General features: G+C 43.5%; 1 protein-coding gene across 2 annotated transcripts in view; it reads right to left on the bottom strand.

The window, feature by feature from the left end:
- VILL (villin like) overlaps positions 1-16,596 on the bottom strand; it is a 151,837-nt gene extending 135,241 nt beyond the window's left edge. Inside the window, exon 1 of one of the 2 annotated variants that reach the window (XM_033931744.1) lies at positions 16,578-16,596. The gene's annotated coding sequence lies outside the window, so the exon portion shown is untranslated. Of the gene's footprint in view, positions 1-16,398; positions 16,532-16,577 lie in introns of those variants that run through there. The other variant, XM_033931743.1, reaches the window with a different exon arrangement.
- Positions 16,597-23,281: the final 6,685 nt, after the last annotated feature.

Consider the following 23,281-nt stretch of genomic DNA (forward strand, 5'->3'; position numbering starts at 1 on the left):
ACTTGACAGGAATTAAGTCCATCAGGACTACCGTATTTTCACGTAGATAACGCGCACCCATGTAAAACGCGCACACGGGTATAGCGCGCGGGAAACACAAATTTATGTAAAGAAATTTTTATATACCGCGCTCATGGGTATACCGCGCATGCCGCCCCGACTCTCCTCTGGCTGCCCCGACTCTCCTATGGCTGCCCCAACTATCCTTTCACCCGCCCCGACTTTCCATTCACTGCCCCGACTCTCCTCTGGCCACCCCGACTCTACTTTCGGCCACCCCGACTCTCCTCTCCCCCTTGAAGTCCTGTCCCCACCCTGAAAGCCTGATGCCCCCCCCGACGCCTGATTCATCATCCGGAAGGACCGCTCGCACCCCCACCGCTCGCACTCCCACCCTGATGGACCGCTCGCACTCCCACCCGAAGAACTGACATCAGAGAAAGGGCGGGACCGCCGGAAGAGGAAGCAGTGTAGCGCAGGGCTCAGAGAAGGGGCAGGACCGCCGGCAGAGGAAGCAGCTGGGATCACTGGAATCCGGAAACAAGGTAGACAGCTTCTCCATGGGGGAGGGGGGGAGGCTGTGGGGGTGCGAGCGGTTCTTCGGGTGGGAGTGCGAGCGGTCCATCGGGGTGGTAGTGCGAGCGGTGGGGGTGCGAGCGGTCCTTCCGGATGATGAATCGGGCGTCGGGCGGGATGGGAACTATGTAAAAAAATTTTTATATACCGCGCTCACGCGTATACCGCGCAAGGTTATGCACGGTTTGTAAAAACACGTATAACGCGCGCGTTATATGCGTGAAAATACGGTATTAACAGACTTGAGAAACCCATAAACACAAGGAAGGGAAGGGAAATGAACTACAAGTTATTTAAGAGAAAAGAAGACAATCAAGGAAAATACATAAGGAAAGGGAAGCAGAAAATTTCCCTAACATTATACAACTGAAATAAAATCAGCCAGAGAACTGGCTAATTAGTTATCAAAGGCATCTTTAAAAAGAAAGGTTTTTAAATTACTCTTAAATTTCTCCAGTTTGCACTCTTCCCTCAAATAAAGAGGAAGAGAATTCCAAGTTTGAGGGGCTGTAACAGAGAAAATAAATTGCCGTCTCGTATTAATAACCTTAAGAGAAGGAATCGTCAGCAAATGCTGTTCATTAGATCTCAACGTTCTATTAGAAGTATAAGGGATTAATAATATAAAAATAAACGCTGGAGTTTTATAGAGTAGGGATTTGAAAGTAAGCAGACATAACTTAAGAACGAGTTAAGAACGAGTTACGTTTTTAAAGCTGTTCTTAAATTGGATTTGTATGTAACTCAGAACTTGTAGATTTTAAGTTACTTGCTGCTTACCTCTGCCTCCAGCTGAAAAAAAGAGCCAACTGTCCCTACCAATGTTCCCTCTAAGGTACAACACGCAGGACCACACACTGTTCTTGATGTGGCTATCCATCACTCCTGAATCTGCTACAGAAGAAGTGTAGGAGTCTATGCCGCTGGAAATACTGCTCAGTGAAATGAAATGAAGCCGCAACCGTGTTCTTAAGTACGAGTCATACTTAAGTTGGCTGTCTGTAACTCGGGGACTGCCTGCATACTGCTGAACCCAGAATGGACCTGACCTCATTTGGGTGTCTGAGAAGAGAGGGTGTGAAATCTGTTTCCTATGTAACAGCTCCATGAGCAGTAGGGCCTTAAAACATATCTTCTGCCACCCTTCAGGGCCCGGAAGGGGAGTGGATACCCCCTACACACTGTAGCACTTTGATTCATTTCATATAGACAGATGCCTAACGGACCTGCTCCAAAATTAAGGTGATAACCCTGAGGCACAAGGAATAAAAGCAACTCTTCCCCCACCCAATTGCCTACATGGAATAGTAAGGCTGGATAAGTTAGATTTACTATGTATGAGATAATCAAAGTTTAGGAGATCAAAGTGCATACAAATCTACCTTTTCATGCTTGGTTTATCTAGTTGTCGGAGTGTAAGAGCAAACAATTATTTACACATAGATATCACATTGGCCAGCTGCAAGGGAAGTCTGCTTAATCCGCACAAAAGCTGAACAAATAATGGACATGAATTAACCAGCATTCTCTATAAAAAAATATTTCAACAGTCCCTTTTACACTATATAGTTCATTTCACATCATGTCAACACCTAATAAAATTCAGAAGAAAACTTGACGATGAATTAACACACTGAGCTGGTAAAATAGAAATCACAATAGATTCTCCCCCCCCCCACCCCTTGAGAAGGAGTGTAAATAAAGTATATTTAGATGCAATAGTAAAACTAGGACGATTGATTTGGAATAAACGTGTTCATATAAGTAGGATGATCAATATGCCAGTAACATAAGTAAGATGACTAATTATGGCATAATCATGTCGGAATTAATAATAATAATTTATTCTTGTATACCACTAAAGCCATAATAGTTTGAGGCGGATTACAATGAGAAGTACTGGACAATCAGTGAAAAAAATACAATACAAATCATCAGAAATACATACAAGATAAAAGGAAAAAAGATTAAAAACAGTGAATCAGGTTACAAATTGAACAAACTGTGTTTTTACTAATTTTCTAAAAGTAAAATAAGATGGAGCATGCATAATAATATTACCCAACCAGTCATTCAATTTGCCTGCCCGAAATGCAAGAGTTCTCTCCAGAAATCTTTTAATGCGACAAGCATTTAATGTTGGGTAAGCAAACATATGGATTCTGCATATAGGCTTGTTAAAACGGTCTAGAAAAAAATGAGAGACCAGGTCCTCGGGAGCCATATCAAATATTGATTTAAAACAGATACAGGAAAATTTAAACAAAATTCTTGCCTCCATCGGTAACCAATGTAATTTTTGATAATAGGGAGTAATTTGTTCCCATTTTTTCAAACCAAAAAATCAGCCGAACTGCTGAATTTTGAATAACTCGAAGCCTTTTCAATGTTTTCTTATATGTACCCAAATAAATAATATTGCAATAGTCGAGCATATTTAATATGGAAGACTGAACTAGCAGATGAAATGATGCTACATCAAAATATTTTTTAATGGTTCAGAGTTTCCAGAAGACAGAGAAACATTTTCTGACTAGAAAATCCGTATGTTCTTCTAAAGTGAGCTGCCAGTCCAATGTCACTTCCAAATTTTTATAGAATCGTCTATAGGAAAATCAGCAAAGGAAGATCTTGCTTGATGAACTTGCTGCATTTCTTCGAGGGAGTAAACAGGCAGATAGACAAGGGTGACCCGGTCGACATTATATATCTGGATTTTCAGATGTTCGACAAGGTCTCGCATGAACGACTACTTCAAAAAATTGCGAGCCATGGAATCGAGGGTGAAATACTCACGTGGATTAAAAACTGGTTGGCAGATAGGAAACAGAGAATGGGGGTAAATGGACAATACTCGGACTGGAAAAGCGTCACGAGTGGAGTGCCACAGGATTTGGTGCTTGGACCTGTGCTCTTCAACATATTTATAAACGACCTGGAAATTGGTACGACGAGTGAGATGATTAAATTTGCAGACGATACAAAGTTATTTAGAGTAGAGAGGATGCAGAAGGATTGCGAAGACTGCAACGTGACATAAACACACTAGAGAAATGGGCCGCAACATGGCAAATGAGGTTTAACATGGATAAGTGTAAGGTGAAGCATGTCGGTAACAAAAATCTTATACACGAATACAGGATGTCCGGTGCAGAACTTGGAGAGACCCCCCAGAAAAGAGACTTGGGAATACTGGTCAACAAGTCAGTGAAGCCATCTGCGCAATGCGTGGCGGTGGCGAAAAGGGCGAACAGAATGCTAGGAATGATTAAGAAGGGGATTACAAACAGATTGGAGAAGGATATCATGCCACTGTACCAGGCCATGGTACGCCCCCACATGGAATACTGCATCCAGCACTGGTCGCCGTACATGAATAAGGACACAGTACTACAGTACTCGAGAGGGTCCAGAGAAGAGCGACTAAAATGTTTAAGGGGCTGGAGGAGTTGCCGTACAGTGAGAGATTAGAGAAACTGGGCCTCTTCTCCCTTGAAAAGAGGCGAATGAGAGGGGACATGATCAAAACATTCAAGATAATGAAGGGAATAGACCTAGTAGATAAAGACAGGTTGTTCACCCTCTCCAAGGTAGAGAGAATGAGAGGGCACCCTCTAAAGTTAAAAGGGGATAGATTCCGTACAAATGTAAGGAAGTTCTTCTTCAGCCAGAGAGTGGTAGAAATATGGAACGCTCTTCCGGAGGCTGTTATAGGGGAAAGCACCCTCCAGGGATTCAAGACAAAGTTAGACAAGTTCCTACTGAACCAGAACGTACACAGGGAAGGCTAGACTCAGGGCACTGGTCTTTGACCTAAGGGCCACCGCGTGAGCGGATTGCTGGGCACGATGGACCACTGGTCTGACCCAGCAATGGCAATTCTTATGTTCTTATGTTCTGACCATTTAAAGATAGACGCATCTTTAATTTTGTCATTAGACCTCGCTAGAAAGAATGTTTTTTTCAGAGTTAAGTTTCAATTTTAATTCAGTCATCCACAGTTCAATCTGTTTTAAGATAAAGGATAAATCCTTACCCCCGACGTCAATTCTAATGTCGGACTGGTAAGGCTTCTGGGCTGGCAGCGTGCAATCACTGTACCTGCCTGGCCTTTCCCAGCAATTCGCTCTGTTCCAGCTCCCCGCTCATCCCTCGACCCATTGCTGAGCCAGGAGTCCAACCCCCCCTGCCGCTGCTGCTTCGTTGACGTAGTCTCATAGTGGCAGCAGTGGGAGGTAATTAAATTCAGAGGGCGGGTGGGAAGCTTGGGGTGGGGCGGAAGAGGACAAAGGCTGGAAGGCAGTGAGGGAAACATAGGAGGGAGGGAGGAAGGGATACTGGTAATTGTTGGGCCTGAGTTGGGGGGGGGGGGGGAGAGGACTGGAAGGCAGTGAGGGGAACATAGAAGGGAGAGAGGAAGGGGTAATTGTTGGGCCTGAGGAAGGAAAGAAAGAAATCGCCAGACAACCAAAGGTAGGAAAAATGATTTTATTTTCAATTTAGTGATCAAAATGTGTCAGTTTTGAGAATTTATATCTGCTGTCTATATTTTGCACTATATTTGTCTATTTTTCTATAGTTGTTGCTGAGGTGACAATGCATATTTTAAAAAGTCATCTGCCTTGACATCTGTGCCCTGTCTCTGCCTACCACTAGACCATGAGAGGGGGGTACAGGGTACAAAGCCTGGCAGGGAGGTGGGACAGGGTGCAGAGCCTGGAAAGGAGTGTGGGGTTGGGTGCAGAGCCTGGCAGGGAGAATTAGGTTCAGAATGGTTTTTTTCTTGTTTTCTTCCTCTAAATTTAGAGTGCGTCTTATGGTCAGGTGTGTTTTATGGAGTGAAAAATACGGTATTTGTGTGTATGTATGTATGTATATTCCCAGCATAACTCTGAAATGCATGGACAGATTTCAACCAAACTTGTTATACATATCACTTACTATGTGGGGAAAAATACTCTGGGTTGGGAAGGGGGTGACGTAAAAATGATCAAAACCAGCAGGTTTTAGAGTCTACCCCATAGTGTTTTTGGGCTCGCTGAGATGAATACTCAGCATAACTCTGATATGCATGGAGAGATTTCAACCAAACATGGTATACATATGACTTACTATCTGGGAAAAAATACTGGGGGGATGAGAAGGGGGTGTTTAATCCATAGTTTTTGGGCTCACTGAGATGACACTCCCAATGCCATTTAAGTCCAAGTTCCAGACATAATCAATGAATACAAGCAGATGCCCTCCTACATAAAAGAAAGCTTTTCAAAACCTGGACAAAGTGCCGGGTTTTGAAAAGCCACCCAGACCCCTGGATATGTCCTTAAAAGGAGGACATGTCCGGGGAAATCCGGACATTTGACCATAGACGGAGACCATAGAAGACTGTCCAGCATTGGCTACTCCGTCCCACACTGTCCCATGGATGGGGTTACCATAACAGCTATCTCCAGTTCCAACTTCCCCCCCTATCCATCTTGCCATATAGAGGGCAGAGAACATAGAAGTCCATCCGGCATCATCTTCCTATTAGAGCCATAAAACATCTTTTACAGAATGGAAAAAAGATCCAAATGAAGAAAATAAGAAGAGACATATGCACTGGCAAATTAGATGCAAAGTATTGATAAAGAAAGCTAAAAAAGAATACGAAAAGAAACTTGCCAAAGAGACAAAAACTCATAGTAACAATTGTTTTAGGTATATCAGAAGCAGAAAACCTGTGACCATAGGACCATTGGATGATCAAAGAGCAAAAGGGGTGCTTTGGTTTTTATAGAAGAAAATGTAAGAGATTTACCTGAACCGTTAATGGTTTTCAAGGGTGATGATGTGGAGGAACTGAAAGATCTCGATGAAATCTAGAGATGTACAAAGCCAAATTGACAAATTAAAAAGTGATAAATCGCCTGAACCAGATGGTATACATCCCAGGGTACTGAAAGAACTTAAACATGAAACTGCTGAACTGCTATTAGTGATCTTTAACCCATTTCTAAAATCGTCTATAGTACCTGAAGATTGGAGGATGTCCAATGTTATGCCGATTTTAAAAAAGGATTCCAGGAGAGATCCGGGAAATTGCAGACTAATAAGCCTGATTTCTGTGCCAGGCAAAATAGTGGAAACAATTATAAAAAAATAAAATTGTGGAACATGTAGACAAACATAATTTAATGGGAAAGAGTCAGCATGGGTTTCAGCCAAGGGAGATCTTACCTCACCAATTTGCTTGACTTCTTTGAAGGTGTGAATAAACATATACTGTAGATAAACGTGAGCCAGTTGATGTAGTGTATCTAGATTTCCAGAAAACTTTTGATCAAGTTCCTCATGGGAAAATTAAATAATCATGGGATAGGAGGCAATGTTCAGTTGCGGATTAGGGATTGTCCCCATCTCTACACTGTCAAGCAAAACCAGACACTTCGTCTCATCAATCATTGACCAAGTAGAACAATGGTCAACAAACTCCAAAGTAAAACTAAACCCAGAATCTCCCCAATGAACAAACTTGCCAAACCTTCTATCAACTTAAATGGAAGAAACTTCCCAATCAACCTACCATAAAAATCCTAGGAGTCACCTTAGATCAGCAACTGACACTTGAAGCCTATACCAACATCTTAATTAAAAAATGCTTCCACTTACTATGTAAATTACACATGCTAAAACCATACTTCGACTTCGCATCATTTAGACCAGTGGTCTCAAACTCGTGCCTGGGAGCCACATGCAGCCTGCCAGATACTATTTTGAGGCCCTCGGTATGTTTATCATAATCACAAAAGTAAAATTAAACAGTTTCTTGATCATATGTCTCTTTAGCTATAAATGACAATATTATTATTAAGACTTAGCCAAAAGGAAAGATTTATAAACTATAAAGAGTTTTTACCTCATGCAAAATTGTTGTTTCTTTAATAAGTGTAGCTGGTTTTAAGAAAGGTTTGGACAAGTTCCTGGAGGAAAAGTCCATAGTCTGTTATTGAGCAAGACATGGGGGAAGCCACTGCTTGCCTTGTATCGGTAGTATGGAATATTGCTACTCCTTGGGTTTGGGCCAGGTTCTAGGGATCTGGATTGGCCACCATGAGAACAGACTACTGGGCTTGATGGATCATTTGTCGACCCAGTAAGGCTATTCTTATGTTAAGTACTTTGCATGCTGTTTCCCCTCATTTGCACGCACGGATCGGAATCGGATTGGCACAGAGGTTAGTGAATCGGGTCGGAGGAAAATCAGGTCGCAAAGGGGTTGCAAACCGATCGGTACACGATCGGTTTGCTTAGTGAATCTAGCCCAAAGTTACCGCGTGCTAACCAGTTTTATATAGTAATTAACCCCCCCCTTTTACTAAACTGCAATAGCGGTTATTAGCGCAGGGAGCCGCGCTGTATGCTCCGCGCTGTTCCCGACGCTCATAGAGTTCCTATGAGCGTCGGGAGCCGCGCGGAGCATTCAGCGCGGCTCCCTGCGCCAATAATCGCTATTGCGGTTTAGTAAAAGGGGGGGAGGGGTAAGTAAATGTAACTACTGGACTTAAAAATAGTTTTTTTTTTAAACTTGTGTACAGGATAACATTTGTTACTTTTACTGAAGTAATAATTTTGCCTGTTTTCACTATTTTTTACCTAGCTACACCAACGCTTGCTGTTAAAAGTAAAAGTGGAAGCAAGATGTAAATGATGATTCCTTAGTAAAACAAATGAAACAGCAAAACCAGGAACAGAATTTTGCTACAGTGGAATATTTTGGTTGGACCTTTCCAACCCCCCCTCCCCTGTAGATATATAAAATACAGGGTTTTTAAAAAAATTTTCCCCTTCGGCTGGGAAAACATGGACATGTCCTCTTTTTAGAGAATTGTCCGGGCTCCCGGATGGACTTTCCAAAACCCAGCATTTGTCCGGGTTTTGGAAAGTCCCAATGAGTTTTGGTCTCATCTGGACGGCCTCTGAGCATGCGCAGATAACGTCACACACATCCAGAAGAAGAGAGGAGACTTTGTAGAGGCGGAACAGGGAGGGGCTGGAGGAGGAACGGGCAGGGTCATGTGTCCGGGGTAACTCTACCTTCAGCTCCTTGTATCCAACATCTTTCCTCTCTCTATCTCTCCTCTACCCATGGACTGATGGTGATAATTGTATTATGCAGACTATAATGGGGACCCCAAAACTAATATGTATTAGATACAATTTTAGTTAAGACCTTAGAACTAGGGGAACCGAACTTGATTTATATTGTAGCTCCTTTTGATTCTGGGCAAGTCACTTAATCCTCCAATGCTCATATATAAAATAAATCCATCCATATATCCACTATAATAAATCCTTAGCATGCCTCTGTATGTGCAGTACACTATAACCGCCCAGCGGGGAAGTGTCTCAGCGCACGATAATATCAACGTCAGCGTCGGGAAAGCAGGCTTAATTCAGCGGCAATGGCTTAAATCGGCAGCGGTGGCTAGAGGGACAGGGAGAGAGAAAGAAAGAAAGACAGACAGACAGGGGGAGAGAGACAGAAAGAAAAACAGACAAGACAGACAGGGGGAGAGAGGCAGAAAGAAATAAAGACAGACAGGGGAGCAGGGAAAGAGACAGAAATAATGAAAGGGGGGCAGGGAGAGAGAAAGAAAGACAGACATACATACATAAAGAAAGAAAGAAATGCCTCAGCGCCCAATTGTGCTAAAAGTCTATTCTAGTACCCGTTAATGTAACGAGCTAAAAAACTAGTGTACAGTATATATATATATATATATATATATATATATATATATATACACACACACACACACACACACACAAACACATATACACACACAGTATATATATGATACATACAAAATAAATATAATACATAAACTGTTTTTGATTATAACCCAAAAGGTAATATATCAAATCCCATCCTCCTTCTGACCTCCCAGTGTGCCTCAAAGGCAGCCACAGTGATTCATTTTTGCTGTCTGCACTGGCCCTGCAGGCTTCTCTCTGCTGCTTTCTGCCAGTGAGGACACAGGAAGTGATGCCAGCAAGGGCAGGATATGGCAGAGGGAAGCCTACAGGACTGGCATAGGTGGTGAAAATGAATCGCTGCAGATGCTAGGGTTGTCTCTGAGGTACACTAGGGAAGCGGGATCAGAGAGGGAGAGCTGCCAGTCTGTGGGCAGAGGGGGGCAGAGAGAGAGGGGGAGATGTGGTACCACCGCTGGATCATAAGTGCCAACTTTTCAAATTTATTGGGGGTGCTAAACCCCCAAAAAGTACCCCTCCCTGGACACAATTTATTTATTTATTTTAAAAATTTCTATACCGTTTTTATCCAAAATGGTTTACAAGGAGTTACATATATGAAAAGTTAAGAATCCATACAAAATATGAAGATGAAATGGACATATTCAGTCTAACATAAAGTCAGTTGCTCAGAAAAACGCTTCAGTATTGTGGGGTGCTCAAGCATCTGAAGCACCCAGAGATACGGTTCTATGACAGTGATGATTCTTTGAGTTTGAGAGGTTGTCAGGATCGATTGTCTAGCTTTGCAGCTGCTCTTTGCGGCTACCAAGAAGCTGCTGCCTTAGGAAACGGTCTAGCTTTTCCTGATGTGGTCTGCCTCCTCCTTGCAGTCAGCTTAAAATTCCACACGGTCGCAGCCCTTCATTTGTGCTTTTGGAAAGACACTGCTTTTGGCAGCTGTGCTTTCCTGGTTGAAGTACAGAATTTTGCAGACTCTTTCAAAAGCTCCTTGAACTTGCCTTTGCCGTTACCAGACGGTCCACCCTCCCGCCGACCATTTGGAAAAAGCTTGACTACTGTTGCCATGAAGTGCAGCTTAACAAATAAAGCCACGGGTGAAACGTCAGCAGCTGTCGGGGTGGTGGCGGAGGTGGGATGGAGGGAGGGCGGCTCATTCTTTGAGCAACAATAAATCCACCTGCCTGAAGGAAACAGAAGTAGGTGTGGAGAGAAAATGACTTCCTGATTCCAAACCAGCCTCTCCAGGCTATGTTTCTGCATTCTTTATAGCAGAAGTATGACAGTGACAGAGCAGCCACGACCCTCTCAAAGGTAGACCATCCCCCCCCACCTACTCTGCTTTTGACAGTTCTATCCCTCACAGACTCAACTTCTGACAGCATCTCTTTTCCAATCCTTTACAATCTATGCCTGTAAAACATTCCAGGCTATGAAACAATGGATTTTCCTTTAGAGCTGTTCTTTGAAGCCAGGGTTTGAATCCCCTTAACGCTCCTTAGGAGCCTTGGCAAGTCATTTAGCCCTTCATTGGTTCAAGTACACACTTAAGGGGCAAGTCTATACCTTGGTGACAAGTTGTAGGTACCACAATAAGGTGCACTTAGCGGAATTCTGTACGGACTTGCCTAAGCCACTTGCCTAAGCCATTATAGAAAACCAGCACATACTGTAGGTGCAGCCAATGAGAACATGTCAATGGCTGGGGTACACTGGAGTCCCTAAGTGTGCCATGCAATGTGGACAACTGGTAGTATTCTATAAGTTGCATGTGCCACTTGGTGACACACCTGAGGCTTGCCCAGGTGTTGCTCCCCCTTGCTGTAACGCCCTGAATCAATCTTTCCAGTGGCAGAACTCCCGCCCCTCCCCGCAAGTATTCATTCATTCAATCTTCTATACCAGTGTTCTTCAACCTTTTTACACCCGTGGACCGGCAGAAATAAAAGAATTATTTTGTGGACCGGCAAACTACTAAGACCGAAATAAAAAAACACATTTTCGCCCCGTCTCCGCAAGCTCGGTCCCCACAAACCATCTGATCCCATCTGCACAAGCCTCAGTTATGATTTTATATTGAACGTGTTTTATTAAAATATAAAAAGAAACAATATTCTGTACAATTGTCATTTTATAAATATAAATATTCAGAGCAAGGACCAACAAAACCCCTGTCTCCCCTTCACATATATCCCCTCTACTATCAAGAAAACTGAACAAGCCAAATTATTACAGAATGCTACACAGAAATATCATGCTAACAGAATACTGCAGTCACACATGATAGGAATAGTATTAGGCTTTGCAGTCCCCAGTTATGTCTCTAGCAGGTTATATATTTCAAATCTGATATATTGTAATGACAAAATAGAAATAAAATGATTTTTTTCTACCTTTTGTGGTCTCTGCTTTCATCTTCCTTCCAGCGTCTGCCCGTTCCATCTACTGTCTGGCCTCTCCCCCTTCCATATGTATCTGACTTCTTTCTATGCCCCTCTCCCCTTTCCATCCAGCCTGTGCCTCCTCTCTCCTTTTTACATCATTCATTCCAGCTTCACTGCTTCATTTTTATCTCTCCTACACCAGATCTAGCATCTTTATCCCTCTCTCATTTCTCTGCTGACCCCCTTTCCAGCATCAATCTCTCTCTATTTTCTCATTCCTGTCTCTCCCCTTTCCCTCCTCTAATTTCCCTGCCAGCTGTTTCCTTCCTTTTTTCCTTCTCCCTTCCTTCCTCCCCCCTATCTAACAGTAGCTCTCTTCCCATCTGTTTCCCTCTTCCCCTCCCAGCAGCATTTCTCTTTCTACCTCCCTCCAAGTGCAGTAGCAGCTATCCCTTTATCCAGCAGCTTCCCAGCCTCCAACAGTGGCTTCCTCTCCTTCCAGCAGCTCTCAGTACTTGCCTGCAGCAGTGATTTCCTTAGGCAGCCTTGGGTCCGTTGCCACCTCTGAGGAAAGGGGAAGTTGCCAAAGTGAATCACTGCCCTGGTAAGTACAGAGCTGCTAGGAGAGGAGACACCCACTGTTGAAGGCTCCTCATGATCTTACTCCTGCTGTGCCCTGCACATTCGCGACCCCCTCCAAGCTGGCAAAAACAGCTTTGCACTGCAGACCCTGCTGCCCAAGATGAGTCAGAGGCCCCTACCCGCCACATCCTGCACGTGGGCTGATTCTCAGCACAGACGCTGCTGATGGCCCCAATTCACACGCTGCCCCCCACCACGCACGCTGACCATCTCCCTTCTACTTTCAGCTTCCCCGCGGCCCTCTTCGGCAACTCGGCAGGAGCAGCGATCAAGATAGGCTGCCGACGTCGGGACCTTCCCTCTCTGATTCCCGCCTATTTTGTTTCAACTTCCTGTTTTCGCATAGGCGAGACTCACAGAGGGAATGCCTGACGTCGGCAGCCTGTCTTGATCGCCCGAGGCTGGGAGGAACAGAAGATTTCCGCGAACACCACCAGGGTAGGAAATTTAATGGCGTCCATCTCGCCGCCCCTGCGCGGACCAGCGGGAATTTTCTGTGGACCGGCACCGGTCTGCGGACCGGCAGTTGAAGAACTGTGTTCTATACCATTCTCCCAGGGGAACTCAGAACAGTTTACATGAATTTGTTCAGGTACCCAAGCATTTTACTCATCTGTCCTGGTGGGCTCACAATCTATCTAGAGTACCTGGGACAACTGGAGGAAGGGATTAAGTGACTTGCCCAGGGTCAAAAGGAGTAGTGTGGGTTTGAACCCACAACCTCAGGGTGCTGAGGCTGTAGGTTTAACCACTGCGCCACTCTAGAAATCATAATGTAGTAAAGGTGAGCCAAGTATAGGACAATCAAGCCATTGTGACATCACTGATGAGGCTGGCTCTTAGACATTGGTGGAATTAAGCATTATGACATCACAATACCAGCTCTGGTTATCAGAGGCTGAAACTTTTCACTCTTTATTTATTCAATTTTCTATACCGTTCTCCCAAGGGAGCTCAGAACGGTTTACATGAATTTATTCAGGTACTCAAGCATTTTTCCCTGTCTATCCTGGTGGACTCACAATCTATCTAATGTACTGGGAGGACTAAGTGACTTGCCCAGGGTCACAAGGAGCAGCGTGGGTTTGAACCCAAAACCTCAGTGTGCTGAGGCTCTAGCTTTAACCACCATGCCACACTCTCCCTTCTTTCTCCATTCTCACTCTCCCCCCTGGCTATGATACAGTATCACCCCTCCCTGTCAAGTCTTGTCTTCCTACTGGACCAGGTAAGACGCTGGCTCAGGGCACTGGTGATAAGGGCACCAAAATCCCTGTCCAGCATCTATGCCTCTGAGACTTTGGCGCCCTTTATCACCGGTGCCCTGGATGAGTGTCTAGCACTTCCCCTCATAAATGCCTCTTCTTCGAGCCTCTGATACACATATGTGCTATTAGTCTATAATATAACATTAGATATCAAAGGCGGTTAGACTGTAAGTCAGTGATTCCATGGCCGGATTAACCAATAGGCCCAGTAGGCACGTGCCTAGGGCCCGAAATGGTCAGGGGGGGGGCCCGATGAAGGAGGGTTTTTTTTTGTTTTTTTTAAACGGCGATGAGCCCCCCCCTCCAATCGGCAACACAGGCCCCACCATCGACGGAAAGTAATACAAATGAGCAACGCGGGTAAGAAAGGCAAGGGGAACAGTAATTTTGCAAGTGGTGCTGCTTGCCCAAAGCTTCCTTCTGACGCAGCTTCCTGTTTCCACTTGGGCACGTCAGATGGAAGCTTTGGGCAAGCTGTGTTGATAATCATTTATTAATAGAAAATGGAAATAATATGATCCTGTTTATTGAAATAATTTTAATACATTTTTTACTAATTCAGAGACCATAACTCCTTTCCTCAGGTCAGGACAGGGATACTGTCACAGCAGTATAGTTTACTGACCTGAAGAAAGAGGTTTTAACCTCTGAAAGCTAAGTAAGAAATGTATTAGTCCAATAAAATGACGGGCACTAAATTTTCTTCCCGCCATGCCCCATGCCTCCTATCCAAATGCAAACCATAAATTGGTGGGCTTCCCAAAGCCCTGCCAGCTGAAGATCTCTTCCTCTAGGAAGGAAAGACGGATTTTTTCAGAGATGTTTGGAGGTTGCATAGAAGAAAAACTGTGCACTGGCACTGGTATGGTAATCTTTGTTTGTTTTGAATTTTAAAATATAAGAAATAAAGTGGAAAGGGGGTTTGGGGTCCATTAATTAATTTTGTCACATTATAATTTTTTTCTTTATGTTAGATTCCTTTGCACATCCAGGGTGGGTTGGGGGGTGGGGGGTGCAATATTTATTTGGAGGAATAAATTTTATAATATTTTATAATATGGATAGTATAATATACATCATTACTGTTTATAGGTTAAGAAGGGATTAAAAATTCTTTAATGTAATAATTCTGATGTTAATAATGTATTTTCATATAGTTTTCTGTTTTTTCAATTGTATACATTATAAAGTTCAAAATATCAAAGAAAGTAAAAAAAAAAAGAAGTAAATACATGGGTGCAGGGCATGATGGGGTGTGGGCGGGGCAGGGGGCCCTCGACGAATTAATCCTGCCCTGAGTCATTCCCAAAATTTTTACTATGGAAGGACCCCATAAAATATATTTTCATATACCAAGGAATATTTCAGTTTTTGTAAACATATATAGAGTGAGTTCATACAAAAGAGCCTACAATCTAATTTCCTGAGGAACCTCTGAAGAGAGTTTGAGGAACCCGCCTTGGGAATCTCTGCTGTTAAGCCCTCTGGAGACATAGAAACACCCAGCGCACCTGAATGTAACTGCTGCAAAGGCGTGAGCTGAACACTTAACAACAATACAGCCTGGGGACAATAGTAATGAAGACATTTACTTGTCTGGATTTGACATCCCAGATCGCATAGGAAATATCCAGCCGAAGGAGTCTAAACCAAAACCTTGATCTGCGGAGTACTTGGAGAAAACTTTTCCCTTCCAGCCACCGCTCTCTCTGGCAGTTAGGAAATACTTTCTGGATATATATATATATAGACATAAAACAAAACCATAAAGGAAATAAGGTGATATACTGTATATATATATATATATATATATATATATATATATATATATATATATATATATATATATATATATCAATCACCTTATATATATATATATAATATATATATATTATTTTTTTTTTTAAATTGGGCTAACTAGATGCATTTTATGATAAGCTTTGGAAGGAAACCCCTTGTTCAGATTTATTTTTGATCTGAAGAAAGGGATGGAGGAAAGTGTGGTGCAGTGGCTGGAGTTACAGCTGCAGCACACCCTGAGGTTGTGGGTTCAAACCCCGGCGCTGCTCCCTGTGGCCCTGGGCAAGACACTTAATCCTCCACTGCCCCAGGTACATTAGACAGATTGAGAGCCCATCGGGACAGATAAGGAAAATGCTGGAAGTGCCTGTATGTAAACCGCTTTGAGTGTGGCTGTATAACTACAAAAAGGTGATATAAGTCCCAAACCCTTTCCCTTAACTAATCATAAAATGCATTGTCAGGCCAATTAAAAAAAAAAAAGGTATCACCATATTCCTAAAGGTTTTTATTCTATTTCTATATATTAACTTGAAAAGTGGACTAACGCTGCCATTCTACCCTGTACTCATTGGAAACTGGAAAATAAAAAAGCCACATCCACGGAAGCGACCACCTCATTGGCCTCATCCATTGTGCGGGGGGGGGGGGGGGGGGGTGAAAGGCAAAGCTCGACGTGGCTCATCCATCCCAGGGGAACAGCTCTGTCCTGGAAGACCAGCAGCCCCTCCGCCGGCCTTACTCCTGCTGCCTGCTCTGCTTCACGGGGGGGGGGAGTGTGCCATTAAGCAAGAGGGAAGTCCTAGGGTCACCCCCTCGATTCCTGTCACCCCGCAAACAAGCTGCCACGCAGAGACGCAAACTCCACAGCTCCAAAAAAATGGACGCAGGAACCGACTAAACCGTACACGGGATGCAATTCGCTGTTTTTTTCCCCCCCAAAGTTGAAAAGAGATCGAAACGGTTTTTACCTCGTCCTGAAGTGCAGAAAGCTGAACTTTCTCCCAGCCTGGATTCAAGAAATGTCCCTAGAACTATTGTGCAAGATCCCCCACTTTGGTCTTCCGCCACCTCTACTGGAAGCAAGGCTACAAAAAAAAAAATTCTCTCTGTAATTTAATACCGCACTTAACCGGACTGTTCCTCCTACCTGCACATCACACCCATCCTGTTCGCATTTCAGCTTCTGGCTGGCCAACCTTGCACGACAGGAAACCTCTAGTATAAGGAAAGGGACAGCAGCATATTTTCAGGAAAGGCTTTGTGTGCCTGCAAGCGATTTGCATGCTCTGGTCTGTGAGCCTTCATAATTTGTAGATAACCTTTCTTTGGGCTAACCTATCCCAGCTCTCTGAATTCAACCTCAAGGGATTCAAGCACCTGGGCAGACCACCGCCATGACTGTCACCATCACCTGTCACATCGTTTGCTGGGGGAGCGGCTCCATCCTACCACTCCTGAAATATAGTCACAAAAATCAGGCAGGAACAGTGTGTAGAGAGCCCAGCTCCAGGATCGATGAAGGAGCAGGGCCCCCATCCTCACAGGCTCCAAGGCTGGTCTACCTCTGGCTAAGGAATAGTTGATAGGTGCTAGAAGGGGAGGGGTAAAACGCGGACCTGATGGACCTCGCGGATCTAAAACCGAACGTCCTTAAAAATCTGAGGTCCGTGCCCCTTGTAGTTAGTTTCTGGCTCTGACAGACCTCGATGACAATTTAGCGCTGACGGGAGGGAAAAGTATTAGGATCTGTCAGCGCTACAATGTCATCGAGGTCTGTCAGAGCCGCGGACCTCAGATTTTTAAATTTACTGGGGCTGCAGGAAACCGGTTTAAAGGATTCGTTTTAGAGCCGCTCCAGCACTAGTTTCTGGCTCTGGCAGACCTCGATGACATTTTTGCGCTGACGGATCCTTGTCACCAAAGTCTGTCAGAGCCAGAAACTAACTACAAGTGGCACGGACCTCAGATTTTTAAGGACGTGCGGTTTTAGATCCTCGAGGTCCGTGTTTTACCCCCTTCCCGTGCTAGATGAGCATTATTTGAAGAGGGTCAGAGCTAGTTGCTGGAGGGGAGGAAGGGCATTAATTGAGTGAGCATAGGAGCACTTTGACACTAGAGAATGACACGGTGACAAAATTCATCACCGTTCCCGTCCTCGCGGATAACCACGGGAAACCATCTTCATGTCATTCTTTAAGGAGAGAGGGAAGAATCAGAGTATAATTGGGCACAACCACTGACCCGCAAGCTTTGCTTTGAAGAATGCTGGTGTAGAAGGATTGAAGTTGAAACAGACACTACAGAATGACAGTCTCTGGTATCCAGAGCAGATATTGTGATGTCATAATGCCTCATTCCACCAGTGCCTAAGAGCCAATCACATCAGTGATGTCACAATGGCTTCATTATCCTTGGCTCACATAAGCACAGCCACTGACCCGCAAGCTTTGCTTTGAAGAATGCTGGTGTAGAAGGACAGGTTGAAATAGACACTAGAAAATGACATGGGATTATTTCCCGCGGTTATCCGCCGGGACGGGAACGGTGATGAATTTTGTCACCGTGTCATTCTCTGTTTGATACCTACATTTTGCTACACAGTATGGAATTGACCCCCCCCTAAGCACATAAATACTATTTAAGACGTTACCTTTGGTGCATCATTCTGTGTATTATCTCTTGCCTAACTGGTGTCAGGATCTTTGGGAGGTCTATAGACCATCGCAAGCTTTGAAATCAGATGGTAGCATGCGATTGATATCTCAATCGGCTGTGAACATAAGGTACATGGCCACACAATTAAAAATATTCTCATGTATGGTTAAAACTATGGGGTCAATTAAGGGCTCCTTTTACGAAGGCGCGGGAACGGTTTAATGCACCTAATAGCGTGCGCTCTACCACCTCCTCTTGAGCAGGCGGTAGTTTCTGGGCTAGCGCATGATTTAAACATCGCGCGTGTTAAATCCGCTACCGCGGCTTCGTAAAAGGAGCCCCAAGACTAAGGGCTCCTTTTACGAAGCTGCGTTAGGGGTTTAACGCGCAGAATAGCGCGCGCAAGACCTCAACGCCAGCATTGAGCCGGCGTTAGTTCTAGCCGCGTAGCCCGCGGTAATTTCCTGCGTGCGCTACAAACGCTAGCGCACCTTAGTAAAAGGAGCCCCCCATGTCCGGATCGTCTTAGCTTTAAGAGTTTGCTTAAAACAAAGCTTTTTATCGATGCCTATCTGCGAATTGCTCCCTAGGATTTTCTAAATTTAACTGTTACGACTGTTCGGAAACGAATAACATCTTGTATGTCAAAAATAATTGGGAGATCGTTACCTAGTTTTCCGACCCATTTTGTTTTGGATTTGCCAGAGGCTTTTACTCATTTGCCTAGGGGGGCATCGGGTGCTGTGTAGGAAGATGAGTTTATGGGCCAAGAAATGTATTCTTCAATATTGGATGGCCCCTGACTCCCCCGAAGTTTTGACATTGGCGGGACCAGTTACATCAGTTGGCCATCTGGGAGGCAAGAGCTACTTGAAGGCCTAAGAAGCGAAAGATGTTGTTTATGCATACATGGGAGCCTTATCTGCAAACCTTACATCCCAAAGGCCGTAGTGCGGTCTTAAGATGGGTGTCCTAGATTGTATTGGTGTGTCCTAGTGAGGTGAAATAGAGAATACCATTGGGAAGGGAGGGGGGGGGGCTGGAGAGGGGAGGTGGGGGGTATATATGCTTCTTATTTTATTTTATTTGATACATTATTGTTATATTATGCACCTTGGGGTGCCCTTATGTTGTATTTGATGTTGTTTGCATCAATAGAAATTATTTTAATCTAACTGTTACGATAGTGAAGGATGATACTGAGGAGGCCTCAGGTTGCACTTCTTAAGTTGTTTTGAATTACTGTACAGTAGGGGGTCTTTTACGAAATGCTAAACGCTACCGCGCCCATTATATCCTGTGATATATCCTGTGATATAGTTACCCATTTAGCACACACTAAGGGCTCCTGTTATTATATATATCCTGTGATATATATAATAACAGGATATATATAGTTATTATATATATCCTGTGATATAGTTACCCATTTAGCACACACTAAGGGCTCCTTTTACAAAGGTGCGTTTTTAGCACTAGGTTAGCACGCGCTATGGCTTGCGCTACCTGAAAAACCACCCCCTGCTCAAGAGGAGGCGGTAGCGGCTGGTACACGGGGCATTTTAGCACGCGCTATTCTGCGCGTTAAGGCCCTAACGCACCTTTGTAAAAGGAGCCCTAAATCGGCTAGCGTGCCTTAGTAAAAGACCCCCCCCCCCAATGTTATGTATATGCTATTTTTATGTATGTTATCTTGGAAAACGCTGAGACTCCAGGCGGTATATAATAAATAAATAAAAATGCCAAATTTCTGCCAAAACACTATTCTATAAACAGACACACATCTCATGTAAAGCAGACAAAGAGTAAATATTATTCTGTGGGGCTGGAAAGAGAGTGAGAAAAATGAAATGGAGGGATTATAATAGGGCCCAATATACAAGTGTGATAACATATCCATACAAATAACCATAAATATATCACTTAATAATCAAAAATGATACATATGATATTCTCTTATCTCCCCCCCACCCCACCCCACCCCACCCTTATCTATCATATAATCAATACTTATACAACATGTAACAATAAAAATACCCTCCCTCCCACCCCATAATTGAACTTGTAAATTTAAGGGAAACAAGATTTTGTTATTTTTTACAAAGTTTGGTAGCTGAGTGCACCCGAAGTATTTATATATATATTCAACATGTTTACAACTGGTGCTTTGAATTAAGCGATGATTGGGCGGTGAGGTGGTAGTGTTGGGTCCGCCCTGTTATCACCTCCATATCTCTGAGCACTTTTGATTCACTATCAGTTGTATACGTTTTGTTCAACTTTAATTGATTTACAAGAGTGTTTCTGTTTAATATGTGCCACTGCCATTTGATCACTCTGCTCTGTTTTTTTAAGAAAATTTTTTCCCTTTACGTTTATTTGACTGATCCAGAGCAAGCAGGGGCTTCCCCCATGTCTTTCTCAATAACAGACTATGGACTTTTCCTCCAGGAACTTGTCCAAACCTTTCTTAAAACCAGCTACGCTATCCGCTCTTACTACAACCTCTGACAATGCGTGCCAGAGCTTGACTATTCTCCGAGTGAAAAAAAAATGTTCTCCTACTGGTTATAAAAGTATTTCCCATGTAACTTTGTCGAGTGTCACCACTCTCTTCAAATGAAACACAGTTTCTCTTAAGCACGCTGCTAATTCTTAAAGAAATAACTCCAATCCCCGTGCGGGGGGAGCACGAACAGCAATTGGCATTTGGTGAGCAATATTGGATTTATGAGCTGAAAGAATAACCCTGTGGATTTAGGGCTCCTTTTACTAAGGTGCGCCAGCGTTTTTAGCGCACGCTAGCTGAAAAATTACCGCCTGCTTACAAGGAGGTGGTAGCGGCTAGAACGTGCTAAAACTGGAAAAGGAGCCCTTAGTGATTGGGTGGAGTGGAAATACCATTCTTTAAATCTATGATAATGAGATACTTTTATAATTATACATTTTTATGTTCCATGTGTTGTGTTTTAATAGCAATTAAGTTTTTCAGTTAAGAAGTTATCACATTAAAGATGTTGAGTAAAAGTATCTTTTTTAAAAAAAAAATTTTCATCAGGGGTAGGGAACTCCGGCCCTCGAGAGCCGCATTCCAGTCGGGTTTTCAGAATTTCCCCAATGAATATGCATGAGATCTATTTGCATGCACTGCTTTCAATGCATATTCATTGGGGAAATCCTGAAAACCCGACTAGAATACGGCTCTCGAGGACTGGAGTTCCCTTCCCCTGGTCTCTACCGTTCTCACAGGGGAGCTCAGAACAGTTTAAATGAAATTATTCAGATACTCAAGCACTTTTCCCTGTAAGTCCTGGCCGGCTCACAATCTATCTAATGTACCTGGGGGCAATGGGGTGATTAAGTGACTTAACCAGGGTCAGAAGGAGCAGTGTGGATTTGAACCCATAACCCAGGCTGTAGCTTTAACCACTGTGCACAGTCTAAGAAGGCATTTACAACTGGCACGGTAAGGCTGTTGACCATAGTTTTGTGACAGACGTGTGCAAACTCTTTGGAGTCTCAACACAGGTCCCTGAAGCAGTGTCATGAAACAGATTGTCACTGCACCCACCAATAGAGTTTACATAAGTTCACTCAGATTTCTGGCAGCATTTTTTTTTTTGACTGTTCAATGTGATTGACACGGGGACAAATTTTTCCCCATTCCTACAGGAACTCATTTTCCCGCCCTGTCCCAGCGAGTTCTTTTCCTGTCTCTGCCCTCATCTGCACAAGCCTCAAACACTTTAAAATCATATGTGTCCGAGCCTTGTGCGGTTAAGGCAGAGCTTACAGGATGGGGAGGGGAAAACGACAAAACTCACAGGGACGGAGAAATTGAGTTCCTGCAGCACGGGGACAGATTTGTCTCCGTGTCATTCTCTACTTTGAATATTTAGCACATATTTTGATTGATATATTATGATCTCCACCTTATTGTTTTGAATTGTTTTTGTGGTGCAAACATGGATTGTTGCACTGTGGCCACATGAAAACTGGGTAAGACAGTGATGTGCCTTAATGACACCTTTGACTAAATTGCAATTGCTGGATTTGCATTTTCAGAGACTTGGAGTAACAATACGATACAATACAAAATTGTCTTATAGTCTACATATGCTTAAAGCGGGTAACAAGACAGCAGAAAACCGATCAACCATAAGGAATTACAAAAATTAAACTGCATATCATGACTTACGTACTTTTTAAAACGATAGGCTTTTATAGAGGTTTGAAATACTGGATATGATCCTATTTTCCTAATAACAAGAGAAACTGAATTCCAGATATGTGCTGCTTGATAAGACAGGGAAGAGTAAAAAAGCCCTTTTCAAGTAGAACAATTTTGGATTGGGGAAAGAGAGTTAAAAGATTTCTGGATGACCTACGAGTCACTTTTTCCATGGAGTATATAATGCAGTTTAAATAGGATGGTGCTTAACCAGCCAATATTCTAGTGGTATAGTAAAGGTGTGTGTGTGTGTGTGTGTAGCGGGGTGGGGGTGGAGACAACCCCAGGTGCCATCTTCACAGGGGGCGCCAGCACTTCCATCTCCCATGTACCTCTTTAAATGTTCACTGGTGCAAGCAGCATCTTTCACTTGCTGCTCACGCCAGCCTTGACATCCCTTCTGACATCACTTCCTGGGGCACTCAGGGAAAACGAGGCCATAGTGGAGAGATTAAATGACTTCTTTGCTTTGGTCTTCACTTAGGAAATGGTATTCAGTACTGATAAGTCAGAGAAACTGCTAACACTGGAAGATGTGATGGGCAATTTGACAAATTGAAGAGTAGCAAATCACTTGGATCTGATGGTATAAATCCCAGAGAACTGATAAAATTGAACAAATTAACTTATAGAGCTATGGTTAGTAATTTGTAAATTATCTTTAAATCCAGTGTGGTACCAAAAGACTAGAGGGTGGCAAACATGACATCAAATTTTTAAAAAGGGATGCAGAGGTGACCAAGGAAATTATAGACCAGTAAGTCACTGCTGGGCAAAATGGTAGAGACTATTATAAAGAACAAAAATACAGAGCATATATACTGTACTAGCTTTTAAGCTCGTTACATTAACGGGTGCTAGACTAGATGTGTCTGTCTGTCTTTCTTTCTGTCTCTCTGTCTCCTTAGCCGCTGTCTGTCTTTCTTTCTCGCTCCTTGGCTGCTAGCTGTCTGTCTGTCTCTCTG

Source organism: Geotrypetes seraphini, chromosome 2 (genome assembly GCF_902459505.1).
Source record: "Geotrypetes seraphini chromosome 2, aGeoSer1.1, whole genome shotgun sequence".
Taxonomy (NCBI): Eukaryota; Metazoa; Chordata; class Amphibia; order Gymnophiona; family Dermophiidae; genus Geotrypetes; species Geotrypetes seraphini.